This window comes from Amblyomma mixtum, chromosome 3, assembly GCF_055824585.1.
Source record: "Amblyomma mixtum isolate Tamu chromosome 3, ASM5582458v1, whole genome shotgun sequence".
NCBI classification, from domain to species: Eukaryota; Metazoa; Arthropoda; class Arachnida; order Ixodida; family Ixodidae; genus Amblyomma; species Amblyomma mixtum.
The window spans coordinates 197,351,945-197,357,137 of NC_143014.1; the positions used below are offsets into that span (position 1 = coordinate 197,351,945).

The 5,193-nt window shown below is 49.4% G+C and overlaps 1 pseudogene; it reads right to left on the reverse strand.

The window, feature by feature from the left end:
- Positions 1-2,795: 2,795 nt before the first annotated feature.
- Positions 2,796-4,418, reverse strand: LOC149353217 (uncharacterized; annotated as a pseudogene).
- Between the last annotated feature and the right edge of the window lie 775 nt (positions 4,419-5,193).

Below are 5,193 nucleotides of genomic sequence, written 5' to 3' on the forward strand. Positions count from 1 at the left end.
ATTAAAAATTACCGCTACTCTGCTTATGGACATCTGGTAATAGGGTAGCTGCATGATAAAACTAGCTACTGAACTACGCATAAATATACATTTTTTCAAAATTGAACGCTATTTTTCGTATCTAAAGAAATGTAGGGAATTTTTAAGGCAAATTTGGGGAGAAGCGGCGCTGGAGGTTGGCAGCGCTGCTGTGTATTCAGGCCCGTCGTAACCGTGTGGTTACATGCAAAGGAGGGGTGCGCGGCAGCCGCATCTGACTGGGGGTGAAAGTAGGCTTAAGACCATAGGAATACATGGAAGTAAAAGTTTTAAAAGCATTTTTTTTTATTTCAATGCACCTATGATGTCGTCCCTTCGTGAAGAACAGCCAAGTTCATCCAAGAACAGGTTGTGAAAGCAGGAAACATCATTTTGAAGTCATTGTATTTTTAAACAACGTGTTAAGTGTATGTGGAGGGGTATCCCTACATGTAAATAAAACTTTCAGAAATATTTTTCTCGTTTCACATAGTATAACCATGGAGGCGGCTGATTGCTAGCAGATGCCAAGTGCTTTGAAGACGAAGAGTGTGAGAAAGTATGCTATATTTTTTAGAGGCAATTTTTTGTTGCGGAAGCAACTCTACGCTAGGTGTGTGCGATTTCGCGAAGCCCCGGAGAGCCCCATCTGCGCATGCGCGAGGAGCGAGTGTGAAAGTAACTGCGTAATTTCCTTTCCTCAAATACAACCTTCATTTTTTTCATTACGGCCCCAATTTCTCTTTCTTCTTTCACTCCCACTTCCTCCCTTCCTCTACAAACGGATGACGGGTGTCCAACGAGATAAGTGAGACAGTTACTGCGTAATTTCCTTTAATAAGATACAATTTTCATTTTCTGCATTACGGCAATTCTTTCTATTTCTTCTTTCACTCCCACTTCCTCCCTTCCTGTAAGGTGCGCTTCAGGTGTCCACCGAGATGACAGATAATTACTGCGCCATTTTATTTCCTCAAAAAGCATTGCGTTCAAAGGGCAAGGCATCGCGCCGGACGGGTGGTGGTGGTGTTCCGTGGAGTCCCTGGCAGCGCTACAACACGCTGGCGCGTTCCAAAAGCGAAGCCATTAGTCATTAATTATGTGGGACGTCATCCAGTGGTGACGTCATCAGTGCCACAGAGGCAGTCAAAGTGGTGCGCAAACGCTTTCGTCTCTACGCACTGCAGACAGTCAAAGTGCCCCCTGAGATGCCGCCGCCGCTGCGATTGCCGCACCGTTGCTTCCGCACTTCTACTCGGTATGGCCATGGGTCAAACCACAGCCAATTATTTTTTAAACGCCACAATAAATGCGTGTTCTCAATCCGGACATACCCTCCAAAGGCGCTCTTCTATCCCCTGGGTGGTTCCTGAATCACGCAAGCTTCTGGTGTAGTCTCACATTTCTGCCACGCACGCTACATTCCCTCGCAAATACTTCCCTTCAAAAGACAGCAAGGTTTATATTCAGGACAGTCCTCAAGCAGCACGATAAACGAACCTCGCACTGTAGCAGACGACTAGCCTCGTGATTACACACATAGATGGCGCTGGCGAACGCTGAAGGAGGGGGCGGCCTGGGGGCATTAATAAGGACGTTAATAAGCAAGTTAGCTGTAAATTTGAATTGAAGGATCTAAAATGAAGAACTTCTAAATGAAGCTACAAAATAAAGCGTAAAAAGTTATTTAGAAATTACAAATTAAAGGCTCTATATCGTGTATGTGTTTTTTTTTCACTGTACGCTGGATATTAGTAAACATGCATCGGCATGTGGAATTAACTGAATTTTCTGTCCTCATGTTGTGTCGGTTTCGACTTCAACCGAAGGAGAACACATGCAAAGTGACTGGATGTCGCTTGAGGAGTGTACGGAAACTGCGATATAAAAGCTGCCTGTCCATTTGCTGAGATTGCTCTAGAGGGTGGCTGACGTAACTGTTTTAGTCAATTAAAACACTGAAGCAGTGTTTGTTACAGCTTTTGTACGCCTCATGGGACCTCTACTCACTTTATTCATCGTGGTGGAACTGGGAATTATGGTTTATGGTTTTGGGGCATCTAACGTCCCAAGGTGACCTAGGCTATGAGGGATGAAATAGTAAAGGGCTCCGGAAATTTCGACCACCTGGGGTTCTTCAACGTGCACTGACATGGCACAGTACATGGTCCTCTAGAATTTCACCTGCACCGAAATTCGACCGCCGAGGCCGGTATCAAAGGCTCGATCGTCTTCCGGGTCAGCAGCCGAGCACCATAACCACTGAGCCACCGTGGCAGCAGAACTGGGAATCGTTCCCCTAGTTAGACTATAGCTAAGATTTCCAGCAAGGCGCTCCTTTCTAAAAAAAAATGACACCCTTGTTCTTTTCTAGTTATCAAAATAAGCATGCAGATATGCTTACTAAATAGGAATTTCACATCATGCAGTGAGCTCCAAATATAGCTTGAGGAAGAGGCGCGCGAGTTGCGGGAAGGCGGTGGAGCGCCAGATCACAGCAGCGGGTGCAACTGGCCACGTCAGGGCTCATACATGTCCAACTACATCCGTGTAAAGGCTGGTTCACATGCATGCAAACAACTGAAAATTGAGCAGCACAGCGCGGCGAAAAATTTGTAACTTGTTGTAACATCGCCGCTCTGACTGCTGGAGCCGCCGCGATGGCTCTAACAGCCTTTGAGGAGGAGGAGCAGGAAAACTTTTATTCTCAATTTACAGTGAGAGGTCGATGGGGCGGGCCGGAAGGGCCCGCCCCTTACAAACACTAGGAGGGATCCCTAGTCCGGGATTCCTATAGCTTTCGCAGCGGACCGGGCTCTAGCTACCAATGCGTGTTGGGCTTGGAGTTCGGAGCAGCCGCGCAAGACAGCTTCCCAGTTCTCTCGAGTGGGGTGGAGGTGGGGTAGGTAGGTAGAATTGGAAAGGCATGCCTACACCATGTTGTAGGTGTACGAAAACTCCTCATCACAGTGCGGGCACGCGCCCGAGAAACAAGAATTGAAGTGCTTAATTACTGCAGGGCACAGTACAGTATTGGTATAGAGGCGGAGAAGCCAGCGCTCTTCCCCCCTGGTGAGGCCTTTACAGGGAGGGGGTGCATTGAGGCCATGAAAGGTTTGATAAGGAGAGGTGATCTCTCTAAAGGTGGTGGCCGGATTGAAATTGAATTCTGGATATTGCTGCGGATGAGGCGATGCCCGGTGAGTAAGCGCGCGGGCGGCAGCGTCAACTGCCTCGTTCCCTTCAAGACCCGCGTGAGCCGGAGCCCACACGATGGTACTGTGAGTCGGAAGGCCTGTGTACTCGTATTAATGGAGGATTGTGAAAGCACGGTTTGGAATATACCCTTGCTCAATTTTGCGACAGGCGCCCCTGGAGTCCGTGATAATGACTCGGGACTCTGGATCTTGGCTTGCCAGTGGAATGGCGATCTCTTCCTCAAATGTAATGTTTGGGGCACGGAACGTAAGGCCCTGAACTGTGGTGTTTTGTTGGATGAGGGCCGCCGTGTACCAACTACCATGGTGTGGGCCGGCCGCATCGACGTAGAAGACACCTGGCTTATGGCCATATTGTTGAGAAATAGCCTCCGCCCGCGCGAGACGGCGACCATCATGGGTGTCTGTAGTCATGCTGTTCGGAAGGGATCGTACCTGGAGTGCAAAGCGCCAGGCTTCAGGGATGTGGACCCGTTTTTCTGTCTGTGTTGCGTAGGATATGTGTAAGCGGGTAAGAAGGCGGCTCCCCGCAGGTGCTTTGCTCAGGCGCAAGTATTGATTATTAAGATAAGCTTCTCGTAACTGCCCAAAGGTGTTGGTCATCCCCAGACCGAGGAGACGCTTGTTGGATGTCGTTATGGGGAGGTCGAGCGCTCTCTTATAAATCTTAATGAGAACTACTTCTAAGGCGTTCTCATCGCAATTGCGTAGGTGGAGGTAGGGAGCCGAATGTAAAATCCGGCTGGTTGCGAATGGTTTGGCCAGCCGCAGGGCATCTTTGCATCGTGGTCCTCCCCTTTTATTGGATTCCCGGCGGAGCATCCGACCCACCTGGTCCCGCACCTTACGTAGCTTGATTAGGGCAGTGTCTATCTTGCGCCAATGATGAATGAAAAGCCCCAGTACCCGGATCTCCTCGTGTTAAGGTATCGGTCTGCAAAGTAGGGAAAGGGCAGTTTTTGTCGTGCACTTTGTGTTGGGGCATATGTGCACAAATTCCGATTTGCTCGGTGAGCATTTAAGACCACAGCGACGAGCGTATTCGTCCAAAATAGCTGCCTCTTGTTGCAGGTTGGTCTCGATGTCTCCAACCGATTGTTGTGCTCCCCAGAGGTTGATGTCGTCCGCATACAGAGCGTGCTGCACACCGGCGACCTCAGCCAACTATGTAGGGAGCTTCATGATGGCCAGATTAAATAGTAATGGCGAGAGGACAGCTCCCTGAGGGGTCCCCCGTGTGCCAAGTTGATATGGGCCATGTTCTGTGTCTGGTAGCCAGATATAGGATTGAAGATCTGTAAGGAATTGCTTGATATAATGGAAAGTATTGCGCCCATAGTCTATTTGCGATAAGTGGGATAGGATTATGTCGTGGTCCTCCGGCCGCGCTGCGACAGACTGCCTCCCCGGACGCCTTTGTGCGGACCCGGAGGTGGCTGCCGCGCCATATTCGGCGGAAATAAATGTTCTTCCTCCTCCTCCCCCCGCAGATCAAGTGCGACGACTACTTTATCATTGCTGGGGTGCTCGATAGGGTCGAGAATCTCCTTGTGAAGCTGCAACAGGACATCTTGTGCGGAACGGTGTGGGCGAAAACAGTACATGGTGTCTGCGAAAATGTTTTGCTGTTCCAGGAAAGCCGGCAATCTATCGCGGACCTTAGCATCCATTAGCTTCCCCACACACGAAGTGAGGGAGATAGACCGGAGGTTGTCGGTGTTAATGGCTTTACCTGGCTTGGCAATGAAAGTTACTAGTGCCGTTTTACAATCTATGGGGAGGGGTGTGCCTCCAATCCAGATAGTGTTGAAGTAATCGAGGAGAGTTTCGTAGGCGGAATCTGGGAGGTTGGCAATAATCTTTACGGTCACCTTGTCCCGGCCCGGTGCTGTACCTCGCTTCATTTTAGCCAGGGTCGCTTTTAGGTCATGGAGATGGAACGGTTGATCTAAATCCG